General features: G+C 34.5%; 1 protein-coding gene and 1 long non-coding RNA gene across 3 annotated transcripts in view; both read right to left on the bottom strand.

Moving 5' to 3' along the window:
• CSMD1 (CUB and Sushi multiple domains 1) overlaps positions 1-13,840 on the bottom strand; it is a 1,833,881-nt gene that overhangs the window by 1,666,019 nt on the left and 154,022 nt on the right. The gene's annotated exons all lie outside the window — the stretch shown is intronic.
• Positions 1,110-6,603, bottom strand: LOC138921025 (uncharacterized). The gene is made up of 2 exons (XR_011433187.1): positions 6,224-6,603; positions 1,110-5,337 (listed from the first exon to the last, which is right to left on the bottom strand). It is a non-coding gene; the product is annotated as an uncharacterized lncRNA (long non-coding RNA).

The raw sequence follows: 13,840 nt of genomic DNA, 5'->3' as shown, positions 1-13,840 counted from the left end.
GCAAGATAGTCAGGTGTGGGTGAACAACCAGAGAAACAGCAATCACCAAAACAAACGACACACACAAAACTCTCACTCAAATTTAAAAAAATGAAACAGACGTCTGGTCATGTGCTGATTGACTGTCCAACATCATGAAGGTATAAAATAGTTTTAGCATAAATAAATATGAACTAACAGCAAGAAAAAACAAAAGCACCATGTCCTGCCAGAGCAAAGACGCTACTAACCATATGGAAGGACCAGGAGAGGAAACTTCTAGCCAATGGCCACTGGACCTTGGGAATCTCAAACTTAGTTCACTCTTAGTAGAAGCCACTGTATTTAAGGGGCCAGTCTCCAGTGTGAGGCTAGAATGCAAAGTTGCGTTCATCAACAGAAATAAAATGCAGCCACACACATAGTTTTAAATTTTCTAGTGGGCCTATTTAAAAAAAAAGACGAAAGCAGTAGAATTGATTTTAATAACATTTATCCTAACATATTCAAAACATTGTCATTTCAACATGTAATCAATATAAACACTATTAATGAAATATTTCACATTCTTTTTCTATACTACATTTTTGAAATCTGGGTCTATTTTAACCTTTTAGCACATCTTAATCTGGAGTAGATACTTTTCTAGTGCTCACTAACCACATGTGGTGAGTGGCTACCATGTTGACCAGCCCCACATTAAATCTAAATTCTCCTACTTACCAAGTGTGTAAACCTACAGCAGTTACCCCACCAAACTCTCACGTGTACATGGGTTAGAACAGCATCTCCTTCACAATATTGTTGAATATCTCAGGAATTCATCTGTGTAAAGCGCTTAGAACACTGGTTAGCATAGTGTAAGCGTTACATAAAAATATGAGTTATTTTAATTAGCTAAGGTAGTAATTACTACAGTAGCCTTTATAAATACAAAACTTTAGTTAACAGTTTGAACCTTGTCATTTCTATATAATTTGAAAAACTGTAATGTAAACTTTAAAGAATTGAGTCACATTAACCCACATTCATTTCTTATATTGACTTAGAATTGAATTTCAGATTTATTACTTATATCAAATGATTTAGCTTTCAAAATTTGAATTGCTTTTCTCAAAGTCACTGCTCAATTTATTTTTCTTTGTAAATGAGTTCTTTGCTGTTTTTGTTTTCTTCTTTCCATAATTTAATCCATAGCCATTCATAATTGGATTATACCTTCGTAGTCACTACGTAGGTAAACCTAATAATTTTTTCTTTTGCTTTACTTCATAGAACCACACGATGCATGTTTGATGTTATTGTTTGATCATTGTAACAGTAGGATTTTGGCTATATATGTATGTGTGTGTGTGTCGGTACATACAGACTTTCCAATTGGGATTTGAGGGAAAAAATGCAGATAAGATAATTTTGTTTCCATAAATAACTAAATAGCATCTTTACACTGTCTCAGTGAGTAAATGAGAGTCAGGCAACTGGAAATTTTCATAGTTCACGAGTAACGATATATTTACTCTGAGGAAAATGAGAAGACCTAAGAAAAGGCCTTGCATATTACAGATACTATAAACTAGGTAGAGAATGAAGAAGAAAGCTTTATAAGTTAGTTCATAGAGCTTAAATGATTTACAAGAAAATTGTAAGACCTTTTAGTCTCAACCATATAAAATTAAACTGCTACCTTTCCTGCAATATGAGATTAAAGAGTGGGATAAAATAGATATGATATTAACAGCAAGATATTTGTTCCAAGATTTTTATTTTCTGTCCTTTTCCACCCAGTGAATTGTGCACCAAAATTAAAGAATTAATCAGATTCTCTCAGTAGAGTGATTCACACATTTCAGAGAAAGGTACTATGTAAATGAAAAGAATTATTATTACAACACATAAAAGATACAGTGAGAAAAAACAGACTCTGGTGACATTGACAATCACTGTCTCATTAATTTCTTCTCTTCTCATGTCTAGAAAGTTGTGAAGCACAAGGCTGAATAAGAAAACTGTAGACAATTCAATTTCATGTTAATCTGTTTAAATAAGAAATGCAAAACCTAATATCAATTGGGAATATTGACTCTGATCAGAGAAGTTCCTTCTGTTGAGCTACCTTGAATATTGGCCCCCCCGGTTTTTAACCATTTGAATGTGATTTGATTTTCCAAAAATAATATACTAAGTTGAATCATATAAAATTGTTATTTGACCATTTTTGTTCTAAAGGAACGTAATTTCAAAAGATACAATCAACAAAACTTAAAGACTTGATAACCACATATTGGTGCCATAGTAGCAAGGGGTATTGGTGAATAGTGACTTGGAAAAAAAAGAAATAAATGTGATTTTCATCTTTTAGTGTGAATTAAAATTTCTTGTAACACACGGTACCCAGTATTTACTTCAAAATTTTGATGGGCCTCAGATAACCAGACTTTATTTTATGTCAAGAGAATTTCTATTGGCTTATTAAGACATTAAAATAAGAAAAGATTTGTGCTCATTCATTCCTTTGCATCCTTTAGCTCTTTTAGACTCTTTCCAATATGCAATCTTATTTTAAGAATATGGTTTAAAATATCAAGTTTTGCAGAGAAATGGGAAAAGAGATATTTTTCTTTAAGACAGTGAAATCAGTACCACATCTGCTCTGAATCACAGAAATATTCTCTAACAAATTGACTATTACTCTTGATAGAATTTTCCGGTAGGGGCTTCAGAATGTCATGCAAATACATGCTGAGGGTTAAAAAAATAAATAAACAAAAGAATGAGAGAACATTATACCTTCTTCCTATTACAGCAGGAGGTCAAGAAATGACAACATTTTATGTGCCCTGTCATTTATGCAACTTTGACTTTGACATCACCAAAAATTGCTACACAGCTGGACAGGAATCGTCAGTGATGAGAAAGTAACCAATTATTTCCTACTATGGAGCTTACTGGATGCTCCATGTGTGCAAACGAGATAAACACAGCTGTCCCTTCACTATCTTTCCCCGTTCCCTAAGTTAGACACAACTGCCATCCAAGTCTGCATTTCACAGATGAACAATTCTAAACTTGAGGGGGTTTCTTCTGTCTATCTGGGATCATGGCTGCTTCCCACCAAAGACAGATGCTTCGAGTCCCCTTTAATCTAACTCACCCTACATGGAGCATTTCCATAGATCATTACCAAAAACAAATCTCCAATTCACTCTTCATACTTTAGTCTATTAAAGAAATAAATTATAAAATGAATACCAAAAACAAAAACAGTACTTAAAGAAATTGACTTCCTTCCAAAAGTAGTTGGAATAGAAAGATCTAGGGTGTGGATTCTTGTGTATTTTTATACATGCTCTTATAAAGGAGGACATATCTCTAATATTCCACTTTTTATAAGGCAATTATTGCCATCGACATAACCCTTGAGAACCACACGATGTTTCTTATGTCAGAATATAGCACATTAAGCCATGTGTTGCTTGACATTCTAAGAATGAACAATTTTTTAAAAAAAAATAGCCTTGTCTATTTATCTGTCAAAACTCACATCAACATTGGGTTCCAAAAGGAACAAGAAGATTTTTGCCTGCTTTTAAGATCCCTCTAGCAGATGTAGAAATTTATGCATGACTTACATAGTTGAGAAAAACTGTTTCTAAAAATATGTGAAACTCTCTCTAAATCACTGACATAAGCTTCATTGATTAATTCACAGACTGGAAGACAGACTGCATGTTTTGGTCTTAGGAATATATTCAAGAAGAAAATGTGCTTAGAAAAATCAAACATGGAATGCAAAGAAAGATCTTTCTGTTAAAAAATAAATCAACAAATCACCCCCACCCAGAGCCGGTGCTGTTAAAAGACGTAAAATTTGCTAAGATTCTGAAAAAAAAATTCAGAATAACATAAAACTACCACCAACCTATCTTGAAACAAAAGTTTAATTTTATGGCCTACAAAAATGAGTCATTCTCTGTATTCTTCCTGGATACAACAAGAGAGTTTCTAAAAATAAATATCAGAAGCGTTCTGATTTGCTTTTTATTCTAATCATAATGAGCAAACAGCCGAGAATCTGTTACCTCTTCCCAGAGACCCTAGAGAAACGTGTTCATCAAAGTTCAGATCTCTGGCGAACATCTTTGCCGTGCCTCTAAAAGGGTCCCTGGGGCTATAATAACTTCAATTTACACATTGCAGGAGAGAATGACACGCTGTTAAGAGATTCAAGAATCCTCAGTATTTCAAGATGAAAACAGCGTAGACAAACCCCTGACATGTAGCCTTTTAGAAAATGCATTTAGAGTCATCATACTGTTCCTTGACAATGTCTAGGGTTGTCACTGAATTTCATCAGATACAACAAAATAATTCTAGAACAGATAGCAGTATTCTCAGATTTTATGCCATTTTTACATTATCCAAAGACAGCCTACGCTGAAGAGAGCATATACAAGAAGCTTAATCCACTCTCTCTAAATTTCTTAAATGTTTATCATCATGTATTATTGATTAAATAATCAATAATGATTGTATAATTGCATAAAACTGTTTCTGAGCTTCATCACTATATTTTAATGAGAAAGCAATGTAGATATTCAATGGCAATAACTTTTAGAAAATAATTTCGGACAAAATTTAATCACATGTATAGCAACTTCAGCCTATTTCCTAGAATATACAATGAATTTCCTGGAAATTGCAGGATAATTAGATTTATTCTATCTTCGAAATAATAAGTTTTACAGAAGTTTTTTTTGGACAAGTAATGAAGCATAATTTTAACAAATATTCATTAAGTGCCTACTATGTGCTGGGTACTACTGGGAGATTGGGGATATGTAGGTGAGCACAAAAGATAATCTCAATTCATGCAGCTGCATCTTGTGATATATTCCTTCAGTATTTTGTCCCAGCATGGAAATTATTGACAAGGAAATGTTCTAAAATACCAAAATCTCTCTTTATTAACTTTAACTTATTGAAATAAGATTGTCTCCCCCAAAATATTGTTGGGAACTCTTAACCATTATTAGAAGGATAATGTTAACTCACATTTAACTGATAAAAGTATTAGTTAGTTATACAACCTTATGTTGTGTTAAATAAATTAATGACTTGACTGTCATTGTATCTGTTTATTACTTATGTTGATGTCTTCACATTTCATAATCGCTTTTCAATTTTAAAATTTATTAATTTTATAGATATAGTTTAAATCTCCTTCTAAATCATGACTGGAGCAGCAGGAAATTATGTAGTATTCCACTGGATGACCTAAATTTTGATATCACAGGTCTGATTCAATCGATGGCATCCACATCAATATTACTGAGGTTTGTAGGGTGTCATAATGAACATCTGCAGATCAATAGAATGGAACACATTAGAGCAAAGCTTTGTTGTTTCCTCAATCAAACAAGTAAATTAGCAATCCATTTTAATTGGCTGCCAACCAGTCAATTTTCAGTTGACTGACCCTTTCAATCTCCTGAATTGAGCAGAAGATGTGATATCACAGTGCACCTGTGGACTCAGCTAGCCTGTGGACACATGGGCCGCAGGGCTAGTTTATGGCAATATGTTAAGAAGGAAAGATGGGATGTTGACAGTGAAACATTTTTTGAGGGTTCTGGGAAAAGAAAATGAATAGAGGGATATTATAGAATGACATGGACCATTGTACTCATACTGGAATAATACGATTTGCGATGAAAGAAAAGGAGGTGTGGTTACTATAGCCAAATAATTAAGTTGGCAGCATTATGTGATTTACATCTGGTTATCATTTTGTGCAATAGACAGAACTGCCTCATGTCTTCTTTCTCACCAGAGTTATGCTAGGATACAGGGGAACAGAGATACATCAGTTTTAAATCTTACTTTTAAGTAATTTTTATGATAAAGGCACATATTCTGGATATAAATATTTTTTATTTAAAAAATTTCCAAAATAGTCAGTGCCAGAATGTTGGCTTCCAAGAAGGGCTGTGATTTAGAGAAAAGCGACACTGCTTGGTGTTGATCAGGAAAGACGTCATCTAGATCACCCAGGAAGTGGCCCTTGAAGCAGGCCTTGAAAGGTGGTGAAGATTTGACTACGGAAAAGTGAAAAGGGCTCTCAAGGGAAAAGAAAAGCACAAAACATGAAGCTAGAGAGCAGGGTGCCCACGTGGAAACGGCAGGAATTGGATTTAGAAGGAGCTGGGTAGGACGAGGACGCTGAAGGCCGGATTATAAAGCTTACCATTCTTCTTAGGTATTGCCTATTTCTGCTCAGGTTAGTCCCTCCAGGAAGGTCTCAGGCGTTTTTTCCATTCAGCACAAATGTTTAGCCACTGCCTTCTGATTTTCATGCAGAGTGTTAGGCATTGGACCAACAGCAGTGAACACGCGTCCCTGCCTTTAGGTGCCTAATGATTTACTGGTGCAGGTTCATCAGAAAGCAGGATAGGAACTTCTACACGGGACTAGTTATAGGACACAGAGCCAAGCGGAAGCTATGGTAGGACTCAGGGAGGGCTGAGTGTGGGCATGAAAGAGGAGGAGGTGGGACACATATCACAGGGACAGAGTTGACGGACTGGGTGATTGATGATCCGTGAGGAACAGGTTGCACAGGAGGTCTCAGAAACAAACACATGCCTTGTGGAGTTTCCAGCAGAACAATCTCTCCCATATGACCAGCAAATGTGCTTTCATGTAAAGGAAAGCCAGCATTTAATAGAAAAAGAAAAGTTCAGCCTAACATACATGAGAAAAGAGAGCTTGGAGGCTCACAGAAAGGAATCATGTATTAGAATTTATGGGCACATATACAGAGTTCTACCTTGTTTACATAGTTTTATTGCATGTATATTCATGCACATATTTATATATTTGTATATAAATATACAAATATATATTGTAACATACACATAAATATGTTTACATATATATGTGTGTATATATATAATATGAGTATACGAATATGATTTTAATCTAGAGTTGTTAGTGATAAAATATGAGGATTCATTTCTTATAGATATATGCCTGGGCTACCCTAGGTATTAAAGTTTTTGTTATTTTTTTGAGCTCACATTTTACATATGCAAAGATAACATTTACAACAAAAATGAAAAGATGAAGTCTGCTTGGGAACCCCAATTCATGTTTCCTGCCACAGCAGAGACTTGTGTTTTCATAGAGAAAGAACTGAAATTCATCCTCTCTAGTGAGATGGCTCACAAAGCAGGTCCAAATTATCCAGTTATTTCTCCATTCATATGCAATATGTCAGACACCACTGCTTTACTGTAGTGGATATAGCTGACTTTTCAACTTAAAATTATAATTTTCCACGTTTTTTGTTTTCTCATATAATCAAAATACAGGTTCTGAATCAAACCAAACAATTTAACCATGTACTTAAAATCATTGGAATTACAAAAGCAGATTTATGAAAAGAGAATGCTATTGCAATCACTATTTTAAATTACATCATTTTGTTTGTAGCCAAATTAATATAACTCAGCTATCACACTAAATATGTACTCACAACCTGATTAGAAATACATCATCAAGAGTAATATGGTAATGGAGGAAGCCTATGACTATGGAATCATTTGGTGAAAATTGAAAATAGTTAATGATTTGATATAGTGTTGGCAAAGAAAATTAGAACAACCAGCCACAAATATCATCTGTTCCAACACTATATTTTTTTTTTTTTAAGATTTTATTTTTTTCCTTTTTCTCCCCAAAGCCCCCCAGTACATAGTTGTATATTCTTCGTTGTGGGTCCTTCTAGTTGTGGCATGTGGGATGCTGCCTCAGTGTGGTTTAATGAGCAGTGCCATGTCCGCGCCCAGGATTCGAACCAACGAAACACTGGGCCGCCTGCAGCGGAGTGCGCGAACTTAACCACTCGGCCACGGGGCCAGCCCCTCCAACACTATATTTTAACCTGTCAATTCTACCATTATAATAGTGTTAAAAAACTAAATTTTACATTCAGATGTTATGTTTCATCCAGAATAATATTCAGTAGCATCTTAGTGACCAGTGTTTTCTATATATGAATCATAATGTGTTGTAGTTATTTCAGGAAGTTACCTTGAACTAACCACATACAACACAGAACTAAAAGTCTTGAAGCCTGTTCACAAAATTGTATAATTTATGTGACAAATGAGATTTATAAGTTCTTAACATCTCATATCACCATGAGTTCTTTTGAACAAACGTTTTTAAATGTACAGCGATAGAAAAATCCTTCTAACTTTCTAACGATTTTCTCATACAAAACCGCTGATTTATTCTCGAAAACAGTCTAACTAATGGCTGTATAAAATTTACGATAGCTGAACTATAAAAATATAGTTTTGACATTGCCTGTTACATCAGTCAATGCTGTTTAAATAAACACTATGTAAAATTTTTCCTTTAACAATTCGTTTTTTAAATAAAGCACATTCTGATTACCAGAAAGCTCAGTCAATCCAAATTTAGATCCAATCTAAACAACAAGGTTGAGTTTAACATTTTCGTCCATGTTTTCCCTTCCATTAGTCATGATTTCCATACATGCACATATATACATTTATGCACATACGCATACATATATACACACATATGTATACACTTGTATACCAGCCAACCTGGTGGTCTAGCAGTTAAGATGTGATGTTCTCACCCTGTGGCTGCCTGTTGCTGAAAGCTATGCTGTGGGTATTTCAAATACCAGCAGGGTCACCCATCGTGGACAGATTTCAACAGAGCTTCCAGACTAAAACAGATTAGAAAGAAAAACCAGGCGACACACTTCTGAAAAAATTGGCCATGAAAACTATGAATAGCAGCAGAGCACTGTCTGATATAGCGCTGGAAGGTGAGAGGTTGGTGCATACAGACTGGGCAGGGTTCCACCCTGCTATACTTGGGGTCACTAGGAGTTGGAATTGACTTGTCAGCACCAACAACAAATATGTATATATATGGAAATGGAAAGAGATATATGCATGGATATATATGGATATATATTTTTCATATGTATTTATATAAATAATATATGTGGAAATACATTTTCATATATATACATGCACATATATATATTTCCACATATAATATATATTTAATTACATTTACATATCTCTTTTTATATTAATAAAATATATATGGATACATTTCCTTGAATAAATTATGTATCAGTCCACATGACATATGCTTGGGGGAAAATGCCAATAAAAAGTAGTAACATCTTTAGAACAATGGTGAAAGTGTGAATAAATGAATAAACGTTTACAGAAAAACAATCATTACCCAAGAGAGGAGCTACAAATGTGAACATAACTCATGGTCAATAATCGTATGGACATACCGCTTTATAGTCTACAAAACAGAAATACTTCCACCTCATTTGAGCTTCACCAAAGGATGTACGCAGTATTGTTTGTTTCCCACTTCACAGGCAGACGCCAAAGGAGTTTTGTTGTTTACTCAAGAATGTTCAGTTGGTTAACTGGGGAGAACAAGATTGAGAACTCGGTTTCTGGTTCCAAAGCCTGTAATTTATGTAATAACTGTGCCTCAGTATCCTTGTTTCTAAGTGGGAAAAAATGATATTATTTACCTTCCATGGCTTGTGAGAAATAAATGGGTCAGGAAATAAAAATTACTTAGAATAGCACATGATAACAGTAGCCTGCTCCTGAATGGTACTTGCTATTGTTATATCTCAAGGACGCAGTGGCATATGGATTGTATTTACTTCCATTGTATCGTTGTCCTTCGGGTCCCAGCCAAGATAGATTTACTTTTTTGAGAGAAGAAATACTAGTAACTATTATTGTAATACTGATATTTATTTGACATTTTAAAATTAACAAAAATTAAATTCTCATTTAAAAATTGTTTACATTATATAACAGTTACATAAGACAACATACCTCATGCCTAAATGAAGGATTTGTATCCATTTATTTGATGTGGAAATAAGTCTCCTGAATTTGGTTCAATTTATCTAATTACTTTGCAAAGTTTATAGAGCAAATAAAATTTCCTGATTAACTTCCAGAAATACTGTTGCCAAATTTATGGCTAACATAGCATAACTATATGTTATATATCATCCTATATTACTTTAGTATTATTAGAGTATATAGGATCCAGTATTTCCTTTGCATAAGACTTTTAACTTTTGATATCTAAGCATAGAAAGAATTTATGTATCCTGGTACAGATGTGTAAATTCTTCAAATTTTCTCCTCTTAAGATTGGAATATCGATCATTCAATCAACAAATATTATTTGTCCTCTCTGCTGTCTCTGTTGGTCCTTTTTTTACTAAATGATAGAGAGGTGTATTCCGTGGAAATGTTTCTGTAGAATTCTTTCAAATAAAATCATTGAACTGAAAATGCTCATGTGGAGATACTTGGTGCTTTGCCATCAAGCAAGGTTAAATGCTACGGGCAGGGTGTTTGGAAGAGAAGGAGCTCCCGAAGCTCAGTAGAAGGAGTTGCCCAGTAGAAGGGCAAACAAGGAGAGGGAAGCCTTCTCGGAGTGCAGAGCTGATTCTGTCTCATGGACTTCACTGGGTAGGGAGAATGGGCTATGTTAAAACATATAATTTTTCAAGTTTTTTCTTAATCGGTCAACACACTGGTTTATGGTAATCAATAGGCTTATAAAATTCTTCTATTCACCAATATCTAGGTTTCCAATTATGTGAGTTTCCCTTCTTGGAAGAAAAGCACTGCATCCACCCACCTTGCGCCTTTGGCCCAAGGAAGACCATCAGAGAGGATTGTCTGAGCTGAGACTGAGAGGGCTTTCTCTACCACTTCTCTGTGAATGCAGGGCTACTGTCAACCTGTGTTCAGGCAGCATCCTCTCCTGATCTAGAAGAAGGATGACATACAATGTGGAAGCAGCTGTGGTCTGGTCATACAGAGTACCAACTATTATGAACAGAAGGTTAAGGCACAATCTGAGCACCACATAAGCTCAAGGATCGAGAAGCATTATCGAAAGATAACAATAAACAACATACACTCATAGTGTTAGATGAGCACCTTTTAATAGAGCTTCTTTAGCAATTAAAATAGGAATATGGACAAGATTAAGTTATAACACTTTTTGCATGGTTTTCCTGTCAATGGTAACCTAAAGATCACCAAAGGGCCATAAGAAGATGGTCATCATCCTTTCAGAATGAGAGAAGAATAAAAAAAAATCCTAGAAAAACAAAAACTATGCAAAGAGAGAATAAAAGCAAATGAATGTGACAGAAGTTCTCTGAAATCATTAAGCTGAATTGAAAATTCAGAATAATTCAAGACCATGCTTTCTAGTCATTCAAATGTCTCTCTCATTTCCTTAGAAGGCTGTAGAGCTCATGAAATAAGAAGTGTAGGGAATGGTAATTATAAACGCAGACATTTATTCTGTTTTTCTACTTTTTAAAATAACCCAAGACTCAGTTTCCTATTCTGCAAAATGATGATAACAACTTCTTTGTACATAGTGGGTACTAGTGAAAGATAATTATTGTTACTATATTTACAAGTAAGTGATGAGAGACTTTTTAACTCCCAGGTGTGTATACCTTCATGTTGCTCCTATCTGTCTTCAAGCTTTATTTTCCTAATGCTGAACAAAGGTAAAAATGGTCTATTTGCATATACTCAGTGTGATCTCTCTTAGATCACTTGTTCTAGGTTCTTCCATACCAAGAGGAGAAGTGTGTAGTGGAAAGAGTTCTGTTGTAAGCATAAAAAGATAGAGGTATGATAATTTAAGATCCATGTTACATCAGGCAAGACATTGATCCTTTCTCTGAGTCGTGCGTCCTCTTTTCTCACATGTAACCAGGTCACTGCGACATTCAAGTCATTCCAGGGATACAACAAAATCTTTACAAGTATAAAGGATTATTTTGCAATTTCCATTTAGAAGTCTTGCTAGGTGAAGGTAAATGAGAATAGCTGGGTAACATGTACGCATATAACCCAATCAGTTTAAGAATCCATTAATTATATAAACTCTATCTCAAAGATAAAATACCCCCACAGAAGTGCATACATCCCCCGTAAATCACTTAGGTGCTGCTTCTTGAATGTTTTCATAGGAATTTAATTTAAAAATCTCATAGTAATGTAACAAAATTTTATAGATAATCACTTTTCCTCATATTTCATGCACACTCTACATGTATTATGGCATCTCTTAGCACAATATGCAAATAAGACAGAGAGCATCATTGAAATTCCCTAGTCACCAGGCCTATTCCTACAGGGTCTCATGAAACCCCCGTTATTCAGAAAAAGTAGATAAGTTCATTTAACCTAATGGGAATTTGTGTGTTGAAAGAGGAAACGGTAAAACCAATTTCTTCAAAGAAGCCATCATATCAGTTATGCTAAAATCCCAAGCAATAGGGATGTTCTTGTGTCATAAGTGATATTATTCCTCCTAACATTCATGTCAGATGCCACCACTCTCTAGTAAGGAGGTATGTGAAATTACATATAGTGTGTAACTAAATAAAAAGCAATAAAGTAATAGTCATAAAACCTGATTTCTATTCCCACTGTCTCCAGGTGGTACTCCTGTAGCCCCAGGAGTATGGATGTCTTCAACTGGAAAATGTAGGTAGTTATATTTGCTTGCCTACTTCAGGTATTTTAAAAGAATTAAATTGACTAAATGTCTCAAAAATACTTTGCAAATTAAAAGTACTACATAACACAATGACTGCTGATGTCATCACGGCTTCTATTATCACTGCAATGACTCTTTCTTTTCCTGCTCCCCTTCCTCTCTTTTCTGGTGGTGCAAAAATTACACGTCTCAGATACTTCCATCTTCTCTTTCCCAAATTAAATGCTGCAGTCCTCCGAACTTTCTTATGTGTCAATGCATCCCAGGAAAGTAAAATAAAGTTGTGTTAGATGTGTTGGTTTTTGACTTATTTGCACTGTACTAATTGCTAAAGAGAAGACCAGAATACGATTCTTGCTGAATCACAAGCCAGATACATTGAAATTCTGAACACTATAGATAGTCATAAGCATTGGCTTATTTTTAGTGAAGGGGAAAAGTGTGTCCATTGCATTATTCTTCCTCGATTTCCTCTGATGGCTTAATGATTTTTTTAAAAATTCATATTCTATATGAATTCAGGAGGATTTTAAAATGCCAACATAAGGAGATTGAACAGGATTGAGATGTTTCACATTTTCATGGGCTGGGGATTGTTAGGCAATTAACTGGTTTAAGAAACTATTTGTACAAAAAGTAGGCATGAGCAGGGTTAAGATCAAGTTTATTTTTGGCAGCACCCAAAGATGAAAACATAAAATTACTTAAGAGAAGACTTCCCTAGAGTTTTCATGTAAAATTTAATTAACTGCATACAATTTCCTACTTGTACACTTTCATCAGGTAATTTTATCTTTGTATAAATAATAATGTTTTTAGCTCTAGATGTGTCAATCAATTCTTTCCAGAACATTCCGTCATTTGATGAAACCATATATATTTAGCTCTTTCCATAATTTTCTCTTTCATTAAATTCATTGTTTTTTCCACTATATTTTATGTTAATTTGAAAAATGCACTGTGCATCTTCTGTGACTCATATTTTATATTAATAATTAATTTATTCTGACTTTGTCTCTGATGATTCTGTCTAGCAACCATTTGGTAAATCCAGTAATTAACTTTGTATCACTGTATCCAGTTCATATTTCATTACTGTGTCTGTGAAATGCATTTTTGCCACTCTGTCCACTAAATTTAAGTGATGTCTTGATAAAGCATGATATGCTGGTGTCAAGTTGAAGTATTTGACACTTCATGCAGTAATCATAATAATTTCTAG

The sequence above is a fragment of the Equus caballus genome, chromosome 27 (assembly GCF_041296265.1).
Source record: "Equus caballus isolate H_3958 breed thoroughbred chromosome 27, TB-T2T, whole genome shotgun sequence".
In the NCBI taxonomy this organism is placed as follows: domain Eukaryota; kingdom Metazoa; phylum Chordata; class Mammalia; order Perissodactyla; family Equidae; genus Equus; species Equus caballus.
The sequence above is the reverse complement of the archived record's forward strand: the minus strand, read 5'-3'. Positions and strand labels throughout refer to the sequence as shown.